Source organism: Thermobia domestica, chromosome 3 (assembly GCF_964235325.1).
Source record: "Thermobia domestica chromosome 3, izTheDome1.hap1.1, whole genome shotgun sequence".
NCBI classification, from domain to species: Eukaryota; Metazoa; Arthropoda; class Insecta; order Zygentoma; family Lepismatidae; genus Thermobia; species Thermobia domestica.
In genome coordinates, this window is record NC_137456.1 from 67,680,134 (window position 1) to 67,706,654 (window position 26,521).

Here is a 26,521-nt window from a genome sequence, read left to right on the forward strand (position 1 = left end):
CATGTTAAAGAAGTGATTTTATTAATATGAATATAATAAACATAATTGAAAAATTGAACAAGATATTCTGATGATTTAAATATAACAATGAACAATACTTATAAGTGATTGTAGAAAAATGTCAATCGGTACGATTTTACATAAGCTTAATAAATTTCTTATTATGATGCAACTTTGTGCGCATAATTTTTCACTTGGTCTGCAGCAATACGGGCTTCCTTCTCAAATCCTCTGCCGATCGACTGGAAGAGAAAGATATTATAAATATTATTAAGAAATGACAAAGGAGCAACAGGAGCAAAGAAATAAAAATAAACTAATAACTAACTAACTACCTAACTTTATGGTCTATGGAACCCAGAGGTTCACTGCCGCGTTGACAAAAGCTCTCCACTGACTTCTATCTTTAACCAACTGGATCCAGTTTCTACTTTGTATTCCTATTGCTACGAGATCCATCTTAATATTGTCCTCCCATCTGTGTCTAGGTCTTCCTAATGGTCGTTTTCCGGTTGGTCTTCCAGTTAAGACTTTGAAAGCGTTCATACTTTCTTCCATCCCAACTACATGACCTCCCAACCTGAGACTCCTAGATTTGATGACTGTATCAATGTTTAGTAAACCATATAAATTCTATAGTTCCTCGTTATGAAGTTTCTGCCATTCCCCATTCCAATTTCTCATTGGTCCGAATATTCGTCTCAAGATCTTGTTCTCAAATGCTTTCAGCCTACGTTCTACCCTCAGAGTAAGCGACCATGTTTCGCAATCATACAGAACAACAGGCGTTTAATAAGATCTCCGCATTTCCCTCTAGTGTTCTCCTATCATATTTACATCATCAGCGTACATGATATATAAAAAAGAACTAATATTTTAAGAAAATAATTAATCAGTAGAATAACCGGAAGTAGGAAGTTGCTGGAGATGGACAAAATTTTTCGTGCCGACAAAATTTTTCTTTCTTTAGCAAAGTTTTCTTGAAAAAAAAAATGTTAACGGTGTTGCATACCAGCGCCATCTTTGTTTATAGCTCATGATTTACATTTGAAAATGCCGTATTGGCTCACATATAAGCGGCACTCTAATATTTGAAAAGCAGAAAAGAAAAACATGGTAGCAGAATATAAAGTGAGGAAGGAAAAGAAAATACCAGTAAACATCTACCGACAAATTAAGAGAAATATTCGTAACTACGCCTTATTCCTAGACTTGATAATGCTTCCTTCTCCGCATGATCTTTCATATTGACGAGAAACTAGTAGATTCACTTCAGTTTAAATGAATATCGGTATAAGCCCAACGTACATCAACACAATGGTAAAAATCAACGGGCACGTTATCAAGAATATCGGCGCAGTTTTTACATTGCTGTTGTTGCATTACCGTAATTTCAAAATGAGAAATCAATATATTTTTAAACAGCATACGATGTGACGAAATGTCGTAATCAGTGGCGTATTTAGGGGGGGCTTTCGAGCTTAAGCCCCCCGAAATTTAATTTACTATATGAAAGTAAATAAAATATCTTACAGAATTTTCAATTTCCAGGACTAAAGTTAGCGAAGTCCCCTTCCCAAACAAAATCATAAATACGCCACTGGTCATAAGTATTGTAAGGTTGTGAATATAAGACGCATCCTACCTTTTTACAAACTGAAATTTGGATAAGATGAGCGGTTTATATTCGAACCATACAGTATTCATTCACTCTTTGGACTCCAGTTTTAATGTTTTGATTCTACTGATTTCTTCTTTTTTTTAAAAAAAAAAACCATTTAAATGTACCTTGTTTTGTAAAAATTAAATTCTGTAAGTCGAATTTTATTTAAGTTATATTAAAGCGTGGTAAAATTTGATGGCATGTGGTCTAAACGAACGAAGTGAAAGCTGTAAATCGATGATGCCTTGTAGTAAAGGGGCGTGGCTAAGTAGATGCCACTACAGAACAAATAAATGGCATACAGACTGACGTGAATGTATATATATAAAAAAGGATGATGACAACACCGCATCGTACTCATATTATAGTGGCCGCGACGACTGGTGAAGTCTGGGCCTTACGCCAATCAGAGAACTACTTTGCTTCACGTGTGATGCATCGGAAGAATTTGGTACGATTCGTGGATCCGAAGGCACTTGGAAAAACGTGAAACAACTGAAGTACACCAACAATGTTGTCAAACTTAGAATAAATGGTGAAGAAACGAGAAGAAAACAGCTCTTAAAGAACTATGACACAAACACTAATAATTATTCGAATAGGGTTGCCAACTGACCAGTATTTCACCGACTGACCGATAATTTTGTCAGGCTCAACTATATATTTCAACGTTTAAAACACAACTAGTCATCTGTTTTGAGAATTATGAGCAGGTGCTGGTAACTTTGTTTTTCAGAGTTGGCAACCGTATATTCGAATTAAATAATAATAACAATAATAGTAAAAATATAAAAACAACAACAAGAACAAAAATAAATAACACGAAACTTAACGGCAATTTGACAACATTGCACCCTTGAAAGATGTTTTCCGTATAGCTCGAGAAACGACACTGCCTAAATTTCATGAATGAGTGTTAACGAATGGGACACGCCATCGCGTTCTATTGGGTGCTGACGTTGATAATGTAAATCTAGGTCAAGCTTCAAGACTGCTTGGGATCACTATAATAGCGGTTAAACGAAAACCACGCTTAATTTAAATATCCTATGTTGTTTACCACCCGTTTCCTCACTGCGAAAACATGTAAAATAATTATAAACTTTAAAGAATGAAAGTATAAGCTTACAATTACTTTTAAAACACAAAAGCTCACTTTAAGTACGAAAAAAATGCTAAGTAAACAAATGATAACACGCAGGCAAGCAAACGAGATCACAGGTAGCGACATATATTAGCGTCATCACAGGCAAGAAAGGGATGGTGTGGGTGTCACACTAATATATGTCGTATGAGTTGAGTTGAGTTGATTGTGAGTAGGGATGCGCAGGAGTCGAGTCGAGTCGAGATTTAAGCCTGTCTCGACTCGTCTCGAGAAAATGTTGTCTCGACTCGTGTCTCGACTCGAAAATATGTTTCTGTCTCGACTCGTGTCTCGACTCGACAGTCTCTGTCTCGACTCAACTCGTGTCTCGATTCGAGATTTCTACGAGCTGTCTCGACTCGAAAATTCGAATCGAGAAATACGTTTGTCTCGACTCGTTTCGAATTTTACAAAGTGTGTCTCGACTCGTGCGCATCCCTAATTTTGAGTTTAACATCCCTTTCAGCAGAGAGGCTATATGAGACGGGATCTACTGATTAACGTGGAATCCGAACCACATGAGCTCCTGCCGGGAATATATGTCATATGACGAACAGAATATAATATTAGCATGGCACATAGAAGGACTGAAAAATCTGCCGATTATAGATACGATGAAATTCATCCGTAACGCAAATGCAGTTTCACATAGTAAAGGACATTTAACTACATATGGAGAATAAACCACTAAAATTAAAACATTAAAATTCCTAAAGGAAAATCAACACTTCTGACCAGACTATATATATTTATTTATTCAGACTAAAATACAGTGTAACGGTTTCGACAACTTATGTTATAATGTTAAGTTGTTGAAACCGTTACACTGTATTTTAGTTTTAATAAACAAGTGTGTATACTCCGGTCAGAAGTGATTATTATTTCTTTAATGAATCCAAAATTCATGATGGATAGAATTAAAATTTCTGTTCGTTTCAATGAAGAAGCAAAAAGTAAGATCCCCATTTGAATAAATGAAGAAAAAAAAAAGGAATATGGCCAACTCTGTTTATATAGGTAGTCAACCGTGTTAAATAAGTAGTTGCAGTGAAACCTGTTGAAGGCTCTTTGGACGTTCATTTGGGCTCACATTAAACTAGAACATGATTCATCTGTGATGCTACCGAACAGAAGCGGTTTTAGAAGGTTAAAACTGAGGGGGTCCACCAGAACCCAGACTCGCTTCAATTATTTCTTTGAAAAAACTGGGGTCCCAGGTCTCCTGGCCCTGGCCTAGAACTGCCACTGCTACCGAACCATGTCCATTCCTTGAAGTTGAAATTGGTCAAGAGTAAAACTCTCTGTTAAAGATGGTAAAAAAAAATCATACCTAGAAGTTAGTTTCAATTCCGTCCGGTAGATGTCAACTGCTGAGGATGATGGCTGCTGCCATCTATTGGCACAGTGAATAGCTTTTAGTATTCTACAAGTACGCATAGACGTTTGTTTCGGTAGTATAGAGTAGCAAAAATCAAAGTCATGGTTAGTCATAAAGCTTATAATGGATGGGCTCCATTAACGATCTACGACCAAAAACCTTGCTCTTGCGATCTCTTGCAGAAAACCAGAATCCGTTCACTTTCACTCAAGAATTATTGTGTAGAGTAATATGCATAACTGCTAAATTTACTATCTTACATGGCCGACAAGCGTAATACTAATTAGGAGAATTCATCATAAAAATGTTTGTTGTATGTTAAACGTCATGAAAAACAAAAACTATTCATCGCTATTGTTTGTGATTGAAATCAGTCCGAATCTAACAGATGAAATATTTCTTCCAAGAAATGATTCATGATATCTTTTGTAATAATAATAATAATAATAATAATAATAATAATAATAATAATAATAATAATAATAATAATAATAATAATAATAATAATAATAATAATAATATGAATCTTTTTGAAACGGCACTATTTGCTGAAACAGTGTCACAAACCTATCGAAAATCTTACAACTATATTTAACTGTAGATATATTTATTTAATATTAGGTCTATTACTTTGGTAGGCTACAAGTTAAGTTACGTTTTACTAGCTGGTAGTTGATTTATTTTAAATTTAGTGTTACATTTTTGTAATAGTTCGTAATATTTTATATCATCCAATAGTGTTGTTTTCACACAAATTTCAAAATTTCGTGATGATATATAGCTAATATCAACGCTATATCCATCACCGTGTACCAATTGTTTGGAAATTCTTAATTCATGAACAGTGGCGTATTTACGATTTTGTTTCGGGGGGTTTGCCTGAAAATGTGAAAATTCTGCAAGATATTTCATATATTTGGTCTAGGAATTAATTCGTGCGGTTGGTACGCACACATTGAAGCTGTAGTACAAACACAAAATACATAAATACCTTAAGAAAAATATTGTCCATCGTTAGCCACCACTTTCGCCCATCTGTCAGGCAATGTACGGATTCCGTGGCGAAAGAAGTCCTCATCCTTGGAAGCGATCCAGTCAGAGACCCATTTTCGATATCTTCTGAAGAAGTAAACCGCTGTCCAATCAAATCGTTGTTCATGCAATCGAACAAGTAGTAGTCCGAAGGAGCAACGTCTGGTGAATACGGCGGGTGGGGTAAAACTTCCCATCCGACATTTTCTAAATAGGTTTTGACCGGTTTTGCGACATGTGGGCGAGCGTTATCATGTTGAACAATAAGTTTATCATGTCTGTTCTCCCATTCTGGTCGTGTTCTGGCCAGAGCTTGCTTCAAACGCATTAATTGTCGTCGATAACGTTCTCCATTCATAGTTTCACCCGGTTGCAGCAGCTCATAGTACACCACACCTTTCATATCCCACCATATGCACAGCATAACCTTTGCACAGTGAATATCTCGTTTTGGTTGTGATGGACCTGGTTCACCTGGTTTCACCCAGGCTTTTTTTTCGTTTAGGGTTCTCGTAATGGATCCACTTCTCATCACCCGTAATAATTCGATGCAGAAACCCCTTTCTGCTCTGTCGTTGAAGCAGCAATTCGCAAATGGTTTTTCGTCTTTCAACGTCTCTGTCTTTCAATTCATGTGGAACCCAATGTGACATCTTTTGAATCATTCCCATGGCTTTCAAGCGTTTGGAGACTGTTGTTTGATCAACGCCTAATGCTGCTGCAAGTTGTTCCTGCGTTTGACACGAATCCTGCTCGAGCAATGCTGTCAATTCTTCGTCTTGAAATTTTTTTGGCTGTCCAGCTCGCTCTTGGTCTGCCAAGCCGAAATCACCACTTCTAAACCGTGCAAACCACTTCTGACACGTTCGCTCAGCTAGAGCATGGTCATCATACACTTCCACCAAAATACGATGACTTTCAGTCGCACTTTTCTGCATGTTAAAGTAATGCAGCAGGACACCCCGCAAAACACTTTATCAGGCACAAATTGCGCCATGTTCACTTAACTACAAACTGGTGTTGTTGACGCTTTAATCCACTGCCCTATACTACGAACGATACGCAATGACAGGGGTTTGCAACACATGTGTGGATACACGGAACTGTGGGACGCTCCGTTCGTTGCGCCATCTCTTGTCCACCCGCACGAATTAATTCCTAGACCAAATACTTTACTATAGTAAGATTTCGGGGGGGAGGGCTTAAGCCCGGAAGCCCCCTAAATACGCCACTGTAGAACATGTTGAACTGGGTACTCACCCTGAAAGTACCCTCTGCATCATGTGCAAGAGCACGAGCTGCATCGGCTGTTTTGTGTGCAGCGTCTTGGAAAGTCCTGGACACTGAACTTGCAAATCCTGGATACTGGGGTTGAGGCTAAAATAAATAAATAAATATTCATTATAATTAATAAATTTCTACTACTTCCACTTCATATAAAACGAGTGTCGGGTCTTCAGTATAGCATTCTGAATACACCTCATAACATGTTACTGAAATTCTCCAGTGTAGTATTCTTGGAACGTACTGGACACGTGAGAGTGAAGTGCACATGAGCAACTGTGGCTCCATGGAACAAGGGTGTCACATATTCCTGGAAACATATTGTCACCTTTATTTACTATGTTTTCAAGTGGTTCAACCAAATCTACCTTCCCTAATGCATGTCGAAGTTAACCCCTGAAGAGGGACTCGGAGGATATGAACTGTTTTCGTATTTGAAGAAACTCGAGTGTTCTGTTCATACTGATACTTACAGCGTGTTAATGAACTATACTGACAAACTGTAAGAGGTGATTCCTCACATCAAAATAAGAGAAAAAGTTCATATGGACCTATAGAGAAAAGTGCGTAGTTTCAGAGCTAGGGCTATCCAAAATCGCGAAAAAGGCAAATTTCGAGAGGCCCTATTTCGAATTCAAGAAACTGTGGATGATGATCCTTTTCAGTGTAAAGGAAATCAATCATACGCAGTCCAAAAATGCACATTTCATTAATGTTCAATGGGTGTACAGAGTGTTTCCTGCAGGATGAAATTCCCAGACATGCTATCAAGCGAATTTTCAGATATGCTCTGATTTTATAATTGGTCCAAAGTAGGCAAATGATAAGCCTTGATAGCAGTGAACACAGAATCCTTTGGCACGATGTCGGAAGTGTTAAGGATCGTTTACAGCACGGTCTCTCGTACTCGGAAAAACGCATGGTGCGATGTTTTCTTTCACGCTTATAACTGAAGAAAACGTGAAATATACCTTGACGAAATACATCGCATCACACGTTATTCTGAACACAAAAGAACATTGAGATGCCGGTTCCTAACACTTTCTACTTCCCTCGGAAGCATTGGATGTCCATTGTTGTTAAGTTTTACCTCCTGCCTACTTTGGACCCACTTGAAATCAGGGTATATCTGAAAAATTTATTGAAAGCATATCTAAGAATTACTCTCTGTAGGAAATACCTGATACACCTATTGAAAATTAATGAAATACGCACTTTTGGATTGTGTATGCGTAGCTTCCTTTACGCTGCTAAGGACCACAATCCACAGTTTCTGGAATTCGAAATACTCTGGGCACCAAAATAAAGAACCTCTAACCTAGTAGGCATTTTCGAGGAAAAGTTGGCATACAGCATTTTTGCAAAGTTCTATGTCCACATAATACAGATCCACTGTATGCCACCGAATTTGGGTCTCCGTTATTTTGTACAATTCAATAGAAAAATGTAGGCAAAACGCGATTTTAAATTAACAAATACATTACAGAGTTATATGAAAGTGGCTAGATGGCAAAAGGCTTAGAAGTTAAGTTTACTGTAACCAATATTGCTTACAAGAGTTGTTTTATTAAGAATAAGAATGGAATATGATGTAAAATTAGAAATTTTAATAAAATAAACTTTCAAACCTGCATTCTGTTAAAATTGTTTGTATCTAGTTAAGATAAATGTCAAGTCTTTCAGGTAATGTGTTGAACTTTTATGCCTATAATCTTGGTTTACCTTTCGCTATTAAACGCTTGATCATACTACGTGCTCCGAAGTTGTATGCGATCTATTTTTAGTTGGTTTTTATTTTTTTTTTATTTTATTTATTAATGTCATGCGTGTTCAAAACTTTATTTTACTAACAATGTTCCAGATGTTTAAACCTACTTTGAGTAGCCTCAAAGTACAAGTTTTGCACCATCCTCGCAACTAACGCCATATATATTTATGTTATGTTACTCTCAGGGGCGGATCCAAGATAGACTTCTGGGAGGGGTTGTAATACTGCTACTTTTAAGAGATTCAAACTTTGGAATAGGTTTTATTTATATATAAAATAAGAAAGTTTTCTCTTTTGGGAGAGCGATCGCCCCCTGGTTTCTGTACTTCATTTCATCATATAAATTACATACCATGTTCAAGTCTCCTTTTTCTGTATGCTTAACCAGATAAATAAATAAATCCTGATACCCATCTCCTAATGATACTCCCAATGAATGCTCGTGGCGAAGGACAAGCATTACCTTCTACGGTCTGACCATCTTCGGATGGGAATGAAATTGCACATCGAAAAAAAAGATTCGTCATTACAACGTATTTTTGAAGTGATTTACTTTACGGAAGATAAAGTCAACGCTATCATTAGTCTCCAATTCTTTAATTCATTAGTATTGCTGTCATTACGGTAGTTTCGGATTTTGTTGTGTTTCTGAGTTAACGACATTGTTCGGATTCCAACATGGAAGCTGTTTGCAGCCTGAAAAGTAATGGGAATCCCGATGTTGAAGAAGGTCTTATTTGTCAATATAGAAGTGAGAGATTAATATGTGGCACCAAACGAGGTCTAGAGACGTTAAGTCAAGCTTCCTAGACAAGAAATAAAGTGCTTGACAGGGACAACAGATCTGCAGTTAATCGGATCCAAGCGGTGGTATCATCAGTAGTTATCGTGCTGTGGTAGCATAAGTCACGTTTTTCATCCTTCACAAGCAAGACTAAGATTCAGTGACTAAAGGGAGCTAACAGCTCAGGGATCCGAAAATTGCACATTGCCCAAAAAAACTGAGAAGCTCAACACCTTGGTCTTCTAGGCAACGAAGAAGAAATATGTTCACAATGAGGCAATGAAAGGCAGAATGAAGTTCGATTCAAGATATGAAGATGCATTGGTTTAGTTTTGCAGGGATTTGGCCTTTTCTCAAGTAACATGCCTCAAACATTGCGAAATATTGCAAACAAGGACTTGGCTACCCAAGACATTGAGGATACTCTCTTAACAGCTGCACAGAAAGTACAAGATCGATTTGATGTCTTTGTGAAGGACAGGTTTCTGCCAACTGTAGAAAGAACAATAAATTTCAGGGACAAATATCTCCTCGAAACAAATATCTGACCTTTGCATCTCTGTATGAAGTAACATAGTTACATGCAAAAACTGAGAAGAAAAAATAGTGAAAAATGATAGGAGTATTCTGCAGCGACTCATTACTGCATATGAAGCAACATCCAGTCAACCTTAACAACATTATGAAGGATGAACTATTCATCATTCCTCTACCTCTACCAGATGCAATTGGGCAGCTTCACTCAGGCTCAAAAACAATTCTTACTGAAATATTGACTGATCGTATTCCTTGTTCCAAAAAGAAAAAGAAAAAGGAAAAGAAAAGAAAGAAAAAGAAAAAAAGAAAAATTGATGATTGAGATTTTGACGGTGAATCACAGCTAATTATTGATGGACAGGCCCTGGTAACTACAACTGGAAAGCCACTGACAGCACACACTTTCGGAGATCTTGCAGATACTTTAGTTCAAAATGTTTTCCAAAGTTGGTTAATACTTCCAGCGCATTGATACCATTTTTTTATCTTTACTACCATCACTCAATCAAAGGTGGTACACGGAAACGGCGTGGGAAAGGTTCTGTGGGAATTAGGAGACCAATAGATATCAGAGATGTGTCTATTCCTGTAAAGTGGGAGTACGTTATTGTTGACGATAACAACAAAGTAGATCTATCTATATTTGTCTCACACCAGCTGATTCTGCAAGCACCATCCAACAAGATCATAGTTGCTGCAGGTGGCTTCAGTGGTGAGGAAAGGGTCGACATTTCTGACGCAATCCTTGACACTAATGGCTTGCATGCTAAATATGAAGCAGCTGAAGCCAGGATTATTTTACTTTGCGTTAAGAGTATAACAAGAAGCCTCGACAAGAGACATTGACATCTTACTAGTTCTTCTGGTTAGTTACTTCCACATGATGTCATGCCAGAAACTGTGGATGAAAGCAGGGACACCAAGAAGCAGAAAGTACGTTCGAGTTCACACCACCGTTGAAAAGCTGCAAATGGAACCACAAATTCTCCAGCTTCTTCCTACTTTACATGCTATCACTGAATGTGACTAAATTTCGTACATTGCTGGACATACGTAGAGGACATGTTCGGATGTGCTAACACAGCATATTCATCTCCTGAGATAATTAGGAGCTGATACAGTCCTTAGCTATCAGCAGTGCTAAAATCTTCTGCAAAGTGTATGGCGCGCTGAATGCTAACTGTATCAATGAAGTTTGTCTAGAATGTTCGTCAAGGGCATTATGATAGAGAAACTGCAAGCAACCAGACGTTCTCTTTACTTTCACATACAGCATTCTCATTACCAGGCATTAATGTAGAGACAAGCCCACTTGCAACACCCAGTTTTGCCTTCCCCTTTAACAATGGGATGGAAAATGGAAAATAATTCACTTGTCCCTCTTTTATCAACATTGCCACCAATTGCAGACGCTTGTGAGGAATTAATTGCACGTATCTGTACCACTGGATGCAAGTCAGTTCGGTGTAATTCTAAACCACAGCCATGCACAGCGTCTTTCATGAATTAGTAATTGAAATTTGATAGAAAGTTTAACGTTCGAGCTGATATAAAATCAACAGTTTGGTATAATGCATCATGCACTACACATATGTAGAGATGCAAAAAAGCCGGCTTTTTTGAATCGATGGTTTTTTTCACATAAAAAGCCGGCTTTTTTGGAAAAAAACCGAGAATTTTGGAAATTTTGGCTTTTTTCATTTTCATGATTTTTCTATCCAAATAGCTTTCTTATAGTATATTCTATAGTTAGATAAGATTTCCACGACCTGAATGCCATATTTAGCTCTGTAATTCACCATCAAGATGGATGGAGCACATATTTTACGAATTAAAGCTAACATGAAGAATGTAGTATTTGAGGGCAATTTTACAGGTTATTTAACTTTATTTTAACTTTTGAGTTATCGACATTTTTTTCCTTCTCTAGATCATTTTAGTTTGTCATCCGTGCTTCATTTCTAAGAGCTTAGTACTTCAGCTTCTAGCACGAAAGTTAAACTTACGTTTTTCTATATATCCGTCAAAGCATACGTTTTTCAATATGTCCGTCAAACCGTATTTCCACGTTTCTGTTATACTGTAGTTGTGCAATGATTTAGCAATAATTTTCCAGATACAACCTTGAATACCAATTTATACAAATAATCAATAGCGGATTTAGAAAAGTACTTTGGGAGCGGTTTCTCTGATTGTTTCGTTTTCTAAAAAGTCCTAATTTTATTTGGGAGGTGCTTGAAGTTTATGAGTACAGGCATAACTAATATTTCGTTTCGTTTATATGTTTAGCAATAATCTTCCGGATACAACCTTGAAGATCATTTTATACTGAGAATCAGTGGCGAATTTAAAAAAGTGTTTTGGGAGGGGTTTTCTTACTACTAATGTTTAGTTTTTCTAAACATTCGTAATTTTTATTTGACGGGAGCTTAAAGTTTATGAGTAAAGGCATAACTAATAGATATTTCGTTCGTTTTAGACATTCCACAACTTTGGAGAACAGGCTTCAGTCCGAAAGACCGATCCTCTAACCTTCGCAAAACCGTCACTGCTAATAATTAGTAATAATAACGATTTAAAAACAATAAGAAAGGAAGTCGGCCAACTCCTACACTCCTAGTCGGCCAGTACACGCACTATTTCTACATTCTCAGATGGAATGAAGGAAGGCTTTGTCAGAATGGTCGAATGCTGGGTTGAATTCCGGACTTCCCGATAGAAGCGCAAAAGCCAACCACTCAGTCACGTTTGTTGTGCAGTTGTATTTAGCTTAACTTAAATATATTCCGTAGTCTTTTTTTTTTTTTTTTTTTTTTTTGGTTCCGTAATGATATGTTGAATCCCTCTTGTTAAAAATTCAGAAAACTTGAGGACTGGGTAAACCGTGATGGTGGTCAAGGGCGCCCATGTTGTGGTTTCCAAGGAGGGGAAGTATAAGCGACGTTTCAAAAATAGTTTCAAATTTTGCTGTAACTAATGTAAAAATTCTATTGGATTTTCGATATTCTGAAGTACATTTTCCTCTAGGGGGGGCAAGCGCCCCCTTAACCCCCCTGATGGGCGCCCTTGATGGTGGTTATAAAAAACTTGACTGTAGAATTTCAAGAATACAGAACCATGTGCAGCCTTTAATTGTATCATACAAATCTAAGTATTTCTCTTATGTTTTATTTTAATTTTATTTTGTTTCAAAAAGAGGGTATGGAATATTTTGAAGTAAAAATACTACATACAATTTTGCTAGTTATTTGTGTATTTTTTGAAAGAAGTTTTTACTCTTATGGCTCGTTTACACCAGCTGTTTTTTTTAATAACTGGTTTAAACTAAAAAAATTAAAAGAACAAAAATGCGAATCGTGTGAACTTCATGGTGACGTTTCACATGTCAAACCATCTGCATTAGTCTTATTTCCTTTTCACCTTTTAATCAAGGTGTCCCATGTTCAATTCTCGGTCGAACCACAACCCTTCTTTCATGTGTAAACCAAGTACTCTTTCGGATGTCACTTTAAGCGAAAGTCTTCTCCTTGATAACCTCGGTATTACGTAAGGATGTTAAGCCTAAACATACAAAACGAAACCAAATTATATATTTCTGCATGCCTGTTGTTTTATAAAGAAGCGAAGGTTGCTTAAATATATTGATTAAAATTGGTAAAATTTATCGATTGCCTACTTAGCTTCCAACATTAGCTTGGATTGGACTTTCAATGATACCTACATACTAAATTTGTAATTTAATACCTCAGTTTTAGAAAAATAAACACACTGCTGAACAAGACTGCACTTATTTAATATAAAAACACATTTACACGTAACGTTTCGATCTTCTATCCAAGATCCAAGATCTATCCAAGATCAGTCTTGTTCAGCAGTGTGTTTATGTTTCTGATTTTATTCGCAAGAAGTTGACTATGATTGTGTGTCACTCAGTTTTAGCGTACTGATTATAATACGTTGACCTTTAAATTTTACATGCAAATTAAATTTTACAGGATTTTCCCGTTATTGTTTTACATTTAAAAGAATGACGGGATTTTCCCGATGGCTAGGGCGGGAGTTTCTCAATTTAAGAAATTTACTGACCGGACTTCTTTAAGCTTATGGGACCTCTTCCAGCATAACCCCGTTGTTGAATAATAACACCAAGGCGAAACAAACTTATTTCTGTGAATATGTAATACAAATACATAAAGCAAAATATCTAAATCAAAAAACCTGGTTTAAACCCCAAAAAAGCCTGGTTTAAACTGCCCCCCCAAAACGGGTTTTTGGCATTTTCAGAAACAACCATGGTTCTTGCCAACTCTGCTTACTTTTGTATATAGGAGGTTAAAATGTGTTTATTATATACATTGGTTAATCCTTTGGAATTCATAATGTAAAAATGTTGAAGTAAAATTGTTTAAAATATATTTTCGAAATTCATGGTTTACTTTCGAGGTTTTATATTATTATCGGCATCAACCACTAATTAAATGACTTTCTGTGTTATAGAGAAGCGAAACAAAGTCTGCTTTATCGATTTAAAGCAGAATTTTGAAAAAAGCCCAAAATTTCCCAAGCAAAAAAGCAAAGCAGAAAAAACCGAGTTTTTTTCCAAAAAAGCCGTTTTTTTTTCGAGCCCTTGCATCTCTACACATATGTGTATTATCATTAGAAAATACCAAATACTCTACAAACAGATACAGTGTAATTTCAGGAAAATAATGTTCCTAGGATATCGAATAACGTTCATATCAAGCTTGGCGCAGATACATTGAACTGTAAGGAATACATCGGAAAAATAATTTTGTAATAGGTTGCTAACACTGACAACTGGGTCCAGCAATTGCTTTTCTGGAGCATCGAAGATTATTCATGTAAACTTTAATAGTAAGTTTGTTGAGCGTTGTGCAAACTGTTACCGAACAAACACATATTTTGAATTCTGTATGTTATCAAAAAATACTTTCGACCGCCATTTTGTTTTTGTGAATTTCTGAGAAACATTGAATGTTACAGAGTGGCACACTGCAGAAATGAATTTAGCAACAACAAATCATACTGAAACAGCGCTTGAAGTGTTTTCCCTCACAAATGCCTACACAACTTGAGGATTTCTCCATATGCGCACCTGAGTAAAATAGGGTCTGTTGAAATTTAGCTTTTTCGCGATTTTCGACAGTCCTAGCTCTGAAACTATGCACTTTTCACCATAGGTCCATATGAACTTTTTCTCTTATTTTGATATGAGGAATCACCTCTTACAGTTTGTCGGTATAGTTCATTAACACCCTGTATATGTCTCTGAGAAAGGTGTAGATCATTCTGTAGAAAATGAAAACTGTAGCACATAAATAATTTTTTCTGTTTCTCGGTTAATGAGAAAACGCTTTCAGTGCAACCTTTAATAAATCTTTGAGAAATAAAAGAGTGGTATAGTTCAGTACCTTGCGTTCAGCATCTTTACGGGTTTAATAGATAGTTACCCAAATCACAAAGAAGGATCTCCAGTTTATTAACTTGGTTAACTAACTTTAGTTGATACAATGGCGTTTCTCGGGCTGAGACTTCATCTGATGGCAAAACATTAAATCCGGGCCTGCGTGACATCCTGTACTTTACACTCTAAAACTACATTTGTAGTTACAGCGCAAAATGGCAACTAACTGGCTTTATTTATTTATTTATTTATACATATTTCTGGGTAATACCGTCATCTATGGCCTTAAGCCCGTTATATATGAGGGATGACGTCTCTCAGTGAGCAGTCGGGGAGGTAGGAAGAAAGAAAGGAATAAGAAAGGGAGGAATTGACCTGGGACTTATATTTTAGATACCATCTCGGCATTTGACTAGAGTAAATGTGAAAAAACCTCATTAATTATGGTTGGCCTGAAAAAGTTGTTACACTTTTTGCCTGAGACTCCCCACCCCAGGAATCGAACCTGGGACCGTTCATATACAACAAATTGTTGTCTCAGTAATAATAAATGTTCATCTTTGGTGCGCAGAGTCCCTAGTTCGATGTTATTCTATGCATTTGTTTTTAGGGGTCAACATTCTGCTCAGGTTTCGATTTAATGGGGATTCTTCCGTTTCCTCCCCGTGTCTCTAATCGACCAGTTATCATAATGAATTGGTGCCAAAACACCTCGTGTCAGAAAGCTCCCTCATAAAAAGAAATCTATCTGATTTGTGCCAAAACGCCCCTGCCGAACATCAGACATTATTAGTTAAGAAACATTTTTCACTTGGAATATTTCCATGGAGATAATCACTATTTGATTACAAGAAATGGAAATGCTAAGCTTTTAACTCGGCAATCTATTTCTAAATAGCACTCTTTTTATGTCGTATCTTATTTCAAATAATAGGTTCCGTATTGTATTGCTTAAGAGAAGAAACATTAATATGAAATCTACCAATCAATGGATATTAAAAAATGCAAAGTAATTATTTACACATGAAGGAAAACAAAAATCAAAATAGATTACGCTATCACCTCTGCAACGGATTGGTATAGTAAAGGATTTAGATATAACTAAGCATTCGTACATTTGACAAGCTATGATTTAAAATTGAGAGGCCAGTTTGCATGTGAATATGATGTCAGAAGACCGTACTTGCTTGACTGTATCGAATATCAGGGACGTATACAGGGGATTAATCCTGGGTTTCTAGATCCCCAAAATCCCTGTTTTTCTGTAAATTTAATCTAATTTTAAGAGTGATTTTACAAATTTTAATATAATTTGTTTTTATGTTGAATTTGGAGCTCCTTAAACCTCCCGAAATAAATTCCTGCGTACGTACCTGATGAATATGGTCTAGAATAGAAACTTATACGCCGTCAAATACGTTCATTTATACTTACAATTACATAAATACATATGAACTCATTCTAAGTCCCAAATATATTCTGTCGTATCATCATCTGTTGGCACGGCGGCGTTTTGGCACGGGGCGTAATGACACGTTATCATCTTAAGCCAGTTGCACATATTACTTATTTTCTTTAACCTTTAGTTATAGTTACAACATGTGAAGTAAAGATTTTATCGTGACTAAATTGTATATTATACATTTAATAATATACTAGCTATAAATTTTAACATAATTCGCTGAAACGTATAGGTTTATTGGCCACTTTAGATTGACTAAAAACTAGTCAATTTATGCAAGTGATCGAGTTTCAAAGTAGTAACAGTATTTACTAACAACTTCATTGTTCTTAAAGTGTTTGATAATATTACGTAAAGGTGCCTAAGTTATAAGGTTGGCGGAAGTTAACAGGTTTTTCTGTAATAGATTTGAGATACATGATTTCTAAAATAAAACAACGGAGTATGTTTAGCAGAAGGGATCTAGAAGCACGTGAAAAACACAAAATTTACAGGAGAAATGGATAATGCAAGTACTTAGACGTAACATAACGTAACCAAATCTAACCTAACCTAACATAAACTAACCTACGCTAACCAGAACTAACCTAAACTATTATTAGTAGAAATAAGCGAAATTCTATCATTTTTTGAAAAATTATGCTGGATCCCTATACTAACATAATATAAACTAACTTAAGCTAACCTAAATTAACCTAAACTGACCTAACCTAATGGGAACAGAAATTACCAAAATCGTAACATGTTTTTAGAAAAAAATAGCTGGACCCCTTCTGCTAAACATAGGCCAAAACAACATAAGCTATAGCAAAGATATACAAACAAAAGAGACGTGGTATAACTATTATCTATAGATACTATACTTACTGCATCCGGTGCAGGATATCCCACAGCCAAACACAACGTAACCAAAAGCACAGCGATAGTGAGTTTGTTCATGATGTACAAATCTGAAAATAAGGATCTAGTTGTAGAACATAGTTTCACTATTTATTAATCATTTTCTTTTGTAAACTCTGAAAATGTCAATCCACTGCTTAGTCAAGTGATGGGCAAACTACGGCCCGCGGTTCTCCTAAAACTTCTATCCCGTCCGAGACATGATTCGTACTCTGACGAATGAAGGCTTTGGCTGTCATTCTTCTTTTTAATAAATTACGTTCACTCGCCTAAAGTTTTTTTTCTTTTTTCTTTGGTCCCCTCCAAAATAAGTTTGCGCATTACCGCGCTAGACTATTGAAATATACTATTATCATATTTCCGTAAATATAGCAGATAGATCTAGGCGTGGTGCCTAGATGAGTAGTTGACGGTAGTTGTCAGGGATGCGCACGAGACAAGATTTGTGGCTGTCTCGTCTCGAAAATGTGCTGTAAAAGTGATGTCTCGACTCGAAAAATGTATATTTCTCTATTGGAAGAGCCGTGTCTCGACTCGAATTTTGTCAGGAAAATCCTGTCTCGACTCGTCTCGTGCGCATCCCTAGTAGTTAATAAGTACTTCAAATTATATGCCCGTAGCCAAACTGCCTCTATAAAAATTGTTGCGTGAGTATCTTAGGATTCTGAAACATGTATTTTTGGATAGGGCACGTATCAGTTCCTAAGTGAAGTCTTGACCCGACTAGGGTAGATAACATAGTATTGGAGCTATGGACCTTTAAAGTTCATTTTTTCATGTTTTCGGCAGCCTATAACTCCGAAAGGAATCATTTGTGCACCCAGGTTGGTCTATACTTTTCGTGTTATCTTGGTGTCATTAATCAACTCCCAAACGTTCTCGTTGTTGTTTTGAAACACCCTGTATATCATATAACACGGAAGAAAGTTAAAAAGAAAACATTGTGCAAGAGACTTATATGATTTGATAAGATTTCCAAACAGATGCTGAATCACCGTATGATGAGTAGTATTCCTATTCAACTCTTTTCTTTTACGTTTATTTACACGTTCTCAATGTTTATTTTTTTCTAAAGGTATAAAAGACGACAAAAAGAAACTTCTCTATTTTCATTAGCATCACCAAAAGATAACAAAGCGTTCCTTTGCTTACCGTCCTTGAATGTTTAACTTTATAAAAGTCATTCTGTTTACATTAAACGTAACGTTTTTAGAACATTTGAATGATTTAGGGCATCAGACTCATGACTGCTATACTTGTGCGTTCTGGATTCGACTCTCGCACGCGATATCTGTGATAGATATTGTGCTTTCACTATTCATTTCTCCTAGTTTTAGCCTTTATATGTCCTCTCATTCCTCTAGTATGTGTAGTATATAGCCCTTTCATACTCCAAGTATGTGAGGTTTAACTAAAAAACAATCTTTTAACATCTAGAAAGAACATTTTGTTTGGCATCAGTTTAAACAACGTCAATACTCTAAGCTTTATATATCTTTTCATGCCCCAAGTATGTGAGATATATGCTCTCTTATGCCCCAAGTATGTGAAATTTTATCATCATCAATATTTTTTGAAATTTAACCAGAAAAAATCGTTTAACCTTGGGAACAATATCTGTTAGGCATCAATTTAAGCAGCAACAATATTCTACGCTTTATGTACTCTCTCTCGTGTTCCCATATATAGGATATAAAAGCCACCATTAAAGCCACCGTTACTCACGAACATGGTAACGAATTAACTCCGTTAACAAACGTTATTCGTACGAGATAATAACTCGAGCTACTTTTTAACAAGTAGCAGAACTCAAAAATTCGCTGCCGTATGGAGTAAAGGACAAACGGACGGAATAGCAATACAATCTTTGAAGTCTGACTAGCGTGATTCTAACATGCACTGATATAACTCCTGTAGCACTGATAATTTCCGTTCATTAACAAAACAGGATGAATTGAAACTCCAACTCTATATAGACAGAACATAGATGAACAATTTTGGTTTGTACAGCGAGTTATACCAACACGCACTAAATAATTTATAGAATTGTCACAAGATGGCATTAGCGAAAATCCAAACCAAAATTGCTAATAACAGGGGATTATAAACTTTAAACAAGTAGTAGTACACGTGTTCACTACATTAAGATTGTATGCTTTGATATTTCGGCAATTAATGAAACCGGAAGGAAAAATATATTTCTACTACTTACGTTTTTAGTAGAGAGATGACAGTAGACATAGTATATATTCTTTGGGTGCTTCATTGATTACAGAAATCCACTTTTGGCTATTTCTCACGGTTTATATTGTATGATGATCAACATTAAATAAGTGATTTCTGCTAAATTACGGATTGAATAGCGGGTAAGCAAGATAATACGTGCTCTTAGAACACTAAATCTATGTTTATAAATAGAATAACTGTTATTTCAATATCAAAATTATTTCGCCTATTACAAAACAATAATTTAATACCGTTACAATGACAGCCTGTTTGCCAGTGATTCATTGTAAACTTTCGCCGTGTTGCCGTTAATCTTGAAAATTCAGTGTGAAAAAAATGTTTTGCTTACTTACACACAATATTGCGATACGATCTCCTTCAAAACTACTCGCAAAATGGATGCTGATACAGTCACATCTGGCTTTTTTTTATATATACGTAGCTCCTCCTTATTAATGTATATAAAACGTAAGAATGACTTACAAAGTACACAAAAACATTCACGCAACGAAATCATTCATTTTGACGTCATTATACTACACCTCTTTTTTGACATCCGAGTGAAGTCATCACTGATGGCTATTGTTTCTGACGAAATATGAATCGACAAATTCATAGAGACCAAAAGAAGAATTAACCCTTCTTGACATTGAAAACATATTGTTCCGGGAGTGTTACGTCATGAATGAACACGCAGATTTCTTAATTAACTTTACTAAATGCGTATCTTTGCCGTCCCAAGTAATATCATGGTTATAGGCTAGTACAAAATTGAGAAATAAAATTTTAGTGTTTTATAACTCAAGGCAAACTCTTAGCATTAAATGTCTTTTTTTTTTTTTTTTTTTTTTTTTACATCGAAGCCATCTTTCTTCTCTAAATCGGACACACATTCACTGATCACCAGATAAAATATAAGAAAAAGATTAGAAAAGACAATTATGTTGGAAGACTTAAGGGAAAACGGGATTAAAACAAACGTTAGAAAGAAAAAAACAATGATTTGCAACGAAGCAGTCGATCAAGTCTGTATTTACGCACGGTCCACAGGTCCCCAGGACCACGGTGGTAAGTTTGTAGAGGTGGCGCGACCAAGTTTTTTTTTTTTTTTTTTTTTTTTTTTGTCATTACGACGAGCTGACACTAAACGGCGTGACAAACATCTTGGCATTTGAAGGCGGCGCTCCAAGTTCCCTTTAAATGCTCCTAGCAAATGAGAGGCCAGCGGTATTGCCACGTTTATTTTGTACACAGCCACGTCTATCCTCTGTCACCTGATCACGCTGTAGTTTGTCTACTTAGCCATAGCCACACCCCTTTACCACTTGGCAACGTCGCGCCAGAGCTTACGTTTTATTCGTTTAGCTGAAATGCCAAGAAGTCTGTCACATGCTTTAGTGCTTATTTGTTTGCCACCGAAATCCGTGCATTTGGTTGGTTCTGTACGCCCGACGCGTTGATGATGATTCAATCCAAACGAGACACACTATAGTGTTTTGTCTTTTTTTATCAGTCTTTATGTGTTACTTTTGCTTATACATAACTAAATATGAATAAGGATGTGACTTTTTTCTTTTGTAAATTTAACGTTCCGCGGTGTTTCGAAACTATATATGTGAGACGGTGATGATGATACTGAGCAAAATGGTGGAATGAAAAAGTGTGAAGAAATAAGAGAATCCCGGAGAAACCCTATAGACGGTGTTTGTCTATCACAAAATTCATTTAGTGGCTGAACAAGAGCTGGGATAGAACCAAAGACACACAGAGAAAAATCCGCGGTATATTGTACAAATATACGGTATCCTCTTGCTTACTATAGAAATCAGTATGGAGCATACGTTATCCGTATGCTACATAGGCACTGCTCTTAGATGTTAAATCATGCAGTTGCAGGATGTCTGACATCTAACAGTTTTCCGTATATCACATGCATATACGTATGTTACATTCCTCAGCTATATGTTATATACGTCCATTTGTATGTGAGATCCTGACCGCCTACATTGTTTCATACATAAAGTACTATAGATGGAACACTTATACAGAAAGTATTATAAAACATGCGTTTTCAGTTATACGTCTGCTGTACGTTAAGTCCAAAAGCTACAGGAATTACGCATGTAACCTATCTTTTTAAGTACGCCACCTACATTTTTTTCACAGTGCACGATTCAGCAGAGGTAAAGCGCTCTACCACTGAGCCACCAATGCCCCAGGGAAAATTTTTCTTGGGTCCAAGGGCGTAAAATGTTTAAATGCGGGCTTGGGATCGGTACCAAATATAGAAGTAGAAAGACTACTAAACTCGGTGCGTGGAAGCTGGAGGGAAATAGTTGGAAGGATATTACAACGAAGAAAACGTTAAGTAAGTGTATTGGTTTTCTGGGACCATGCTCGGATACTTTTTCGACAGACCTCCCATACTATTATCTATCCACATGTACTCTTAATAGATAAACCGAACTCAGAAAGAAGTTTACTCAGAAAATTTAACAAGTTCCGTAGAGAGTGCTCCAGTATTTAACTGTAACGGTTTTGAACATATATATATATAGTACCATCGGTCGTAACTTTTCTAGCCAGTGAGTTTCGTTAAATTTGAAGACAACTGAATGTCACTGACGTGCTTCAACATCCTATCGACAACTAATTTACAGTTTATTACCTGGCAAGTACGAAGAAGAAACAGCAAATTCTAATCGGAGAGCGGGGCTGGAAACCAAGGATAAGGATTGAATTTCGATGAACTCATTAAATAGAGTGGCATTCTTTTGAAATAAAGTGGATACGTTTCCAAGGAAGGCACTATACTGTTAATACTTTAAAAAAAATAAAAATGTTTTATAACTGCTCAAATTGTTTAAACTGAGCCAAAGGATGAACAATATATTATCCCCTTAGCTACTATATTCTATATTATTCCATGAATACACAACTCCAAAAGTGAATTAACACCTGTAATTATCCTTTTCCTGCAATAGTAGGCAATCCGAAAAGCTCGGAAATTGTGTTGGTTGAGAATTCGAAAAGCGTTGAACCAAACCTCAATTCTGTTACAAATATATCAGTGTGGCAAACTGCAAAAAAGAGAATAAAGTAAATTGTTAAAAATGATGGTTTTTATTATTTTGAGGGAAACGAATTACATAAAAAAGTTACAAAATGATCTTACTTAAGCAGTCCAAACAAGATGAATGGTAAGAAATAGATATCAGAGAAAAGCAGGTTCTTTCCATTAAAAAAAAAAAGGGAATCGGAAATAAGAAAGAAGTGTTGAAAAACGCAAATATTTATTGTATATACAATAAATATTTGCGTTTTTCAACGCATCTTTATTATTAATATGTGCCTAATACATTTGTTAATTATTTCAATTAATCCTTATCATACCTCTGCTATTATAAGTTCATTATCCACAATATCTTCACAGTAACTAATATCATAAAGTCAACTTATATATTCATCGTAATTCTAAATCGTATTTGCACAGACTATCTTTAGTAACAACATATCGGACATTCTGTTATTTGTGAGCACTTTTAGCCCATTTCTATTTCCAATATATACAGACTAAAAAGTTTCCTTCTTTACATTCTCGTGTGTTTAATTTTACTTTTGATCGTTTCAGTAGTGCTCAGTATAATTAGGAATTTTCACTTACCTTCGAAGAAGCCAAACTGAAATCCGTGATAGACACCAGTTATGGATTCACTGATCGATATACAAAGTATTTTTTTTTTTTTAAAATATATATAAGCACAGTCGGGATATCCTCTGCACCTCTTGTTTATTATTTGGTAAACCATTTATTTACGGAAATGTTCTATCCTACGCCAATAGGAAATTAGTCAAGGTAAAATAACCACAAGAACAGGATGTTCTTTAAATATCTGATTTATCCTGTTCTTCTTCCTTTTAAAACATACGAAGAATAAATTCAAAATACTTCCGGCAACCAAAACATTTGGATGGTATTATCTGTTTTGATGATTTCCTTGTCGTTTTTATTTCCTTCGATATTTATCGTTGTATAGTTTTCGCTACATCTCCATATGCATGAACAAAGTTATGAAGGACAGAACCCACTATTTTCCACTCAGCAGAATTGTATGTTTTGGTAAAATTGATAAGTACGTATAGCCTGACAACAATGACTTGATATCTAACATGTTGAAATAGAGTAGACTTCTAATTATCCAGCTTAATGTGTCGCAAAACAAACGGCCGGATTACATAAAAAAAAAAAGACAGATATAATGAGTTTTATATTTACTCAGGTCTTGCCTCAACCAAATCATTCAAAACACACCTGACACTTTAGTATAGGCCACTATTTTATAAATATTTGTCATTTATTGTACAATATGGTTTAAAAATTTATTACAGAAAAGGATGTCGAAGAATAAAAATGCTGAACACATTTTAAGATGAATTTTATAATGTCTAACTTAATTCCAGAAAACTTAAAATGCTCACTGTATTATCGTAATACGTAAACGTAATTATTAAATAAATTATTTAATATAAATTGATAAAATGAGTTTTAAATCTATGTTAAAAAAAATTCTAAAAGATTCAAAACTTATTATACTTTCTAGGTTTTAAAAAATTCATCGATAGAAGATTGATGTTTCTTTTCTAAGGCATGTTTTTATGAATGCGTTACAAATCGATTTAATACGGTGTTTTCTTTTCTTTTCTTTCTTTCTTTTTTTAAAATTTTAATTTGGTCTGATAGTCACGAGCTGCATAGCTGAGAGTCTATCATAATTAGAATTTATACGTGGACACAACATTGCATTATGATATCCATCTGCAACTATGTATCTAGAATTAATCTTTGCTAGCCAATTTCTTCTTCATTTCTAACTAGTATGTACTAGCTTCTGATGTTAATTCCGTCAGATATCAAGTAATCATGGTTGGGCTAGTGGTTTTCTTAACTCTGTTTTCAATGGTTAATATCAAATTTAAATTTAGAAAAAAAATATAATATTTCAATTTAGTACCCCACGATTACACCCTTAAGGCTAAGGTGGACGAGAATTAAGACAAGTGAATGATGATGTAAGAATTGGTGTAATGATAATGTGGAAGGAAATGGGAGTACCCCGAGAAAACCCACGGAGATGATGTGGTCCAACACAAACTAACTTTTTAGGAGGAAATCGAACAAGGGCTCTCACGTACCAGAGGTAAGTGCTGTACCACTGAGCAACCGTACCGGAACCCCTCAAAAAATTAAATTTAGGTTTCCACATTCTGAACTTAGCTCAATATTTGTTCTTGTTTCAATGTTCCGATTTCACACTTCCTGAACAGAGCTGAATATATCGTCTGATGAGAACCAGAGGAACTTAACTCCATTTTTGTAGGTTTACAGGCGAGAGAACAAAAATATTATTTTCTTAGAAAGATTGTTTTTTAATGAGATGGTAATTGAGCTACATTACAACAGATGATTGACAAGGAGAACAGATGGCGTTGCGTTCCATTTACACCAAGAGTGGGGCTTTCAAAATTATGTCCAAATATGAACAAAAGGAAAACCATATTTTTGGAGTTACGTTTCTCTGGTTCTCATGTGACGATTAGTTCTGTTTTTAGTGTTCCCATTGATTTCAAATTTTGCTCTAAGCTGCCTCACGTTTACATCAGGTTTGCAGGCCCGTAGCCAGCCCGAAAATGTAGAGGAGGCAGGTGGAAGTTAGGGGGGCCCGATCCGAAAGTATTAGTTCATCCCATATTATAGTTCATTTGCAAGCTTACCGTGAAAATTTTAGAGGGCTGCCAGTAAAAATTTAGGGGGGGCCGGCCCCCCTGGTTATGGGACAGCAGGTTTGTATGGCGTGATATATTCTCAATTAATATTGGAACCGGAAGTGGTTGATTTCTATTACTTCCGGTTTGAATACAGGGTTGAAAGACAAGATGAGATTCATTCTTGGAACGATACATCGATTCCAAGAAAAACTGCATCTTGCTTTCTTATGGCTTTTACTCTATACAGATCAATATTGAAACCGGAAGTTGTATAGGTTTTATCACTTCCGGTTTCAGTAAAGAGTTAAGGATAGAGATGAAATTCATTCTTGGGACGCTTAATCGATTTCAGGAAACCAGTTATCGTTATCTATTACCATTTTTGTTCCATACTGATCAACGTTGAAAACTGGAAGTGGTTTATTTCTACCACTTTTACCCTGTGCATCCTGGCCGAAATTAATGGTGATCCATCAAATAGTTCTTGAGTTTTTGTGACTCCTGAACGGACGGACAAGCGTACAACGGTACGTTGTATACTTATACTTGTATATTTGTATTATCTTCGAGCAATAGTTGGTTTATAAATAAGTACAAGCCAGTTTATTTTATAGAGGAAGAAAATAATATAAGATTAATATAGCTATAAATTTTTAATATATAATTCAGGGGCGTCATTTAGGGGGGCAGGGAGGGGCATTTGCCCCCATGAGTTTCAGATGTATATATATATTTTATCAATAGAATAGTAGTAAATCAGTGAAACACGCGAAATTTTACTTATATCAAGTCCGATTTTACTTGCCCCCCCCCCCCAAGCAAAATCTGAAATGACGATCCTGATATAATTGAATTTTGTTACGAAGAACGACGAACTGAAGGTTGTTTCCATAGAAACAAACAAACAAGATATAATGTAATGTAATGTCATAATTTCGCTATTATGTTGTATATGAGTTAATGTTTTACGAAGCTTGAAAAGATAATAAAAGATTTGAGAAGGCAATTTAGAGTCTGTCAATTTTTACTAATTTACGAACCAGTGCGTTTATTGTGATAGATATATATTTTGTTATACGCGGACAGTGTAAATACAAAGGAATTTTGGTGAAACAAACTCCTTAAAACAAAGCAAAAAAAAAAAACGTTTTT

The 26,521-nt window shown here is 35.8% G+C and overlaps 1 long non-coding RNA gene across 1 annotated transcript; it reads right to left on the bottom strand.

Annotated features, from left to right (window-relative positions):
• LOC145681448 (uncharacterized) lies at positions 1 to 23,395 on the bottom strand. Its single transcript, XR_014130781.1, has 4 exons — positions 23,268 to 23,395; positions 17,345 to 17,427; positions 6,478 to 6,594; positions 1 to 242 (listed from the first exon to the last, which is right to left on the bottom strand). It is a non-coding gene; the product is annotated as an uncharacterized LOC145681448 (long non-coding RNA).
• Between the last annotated feature and the right edge of the window lie 3,126 nt (positions 23,396 to 26,521).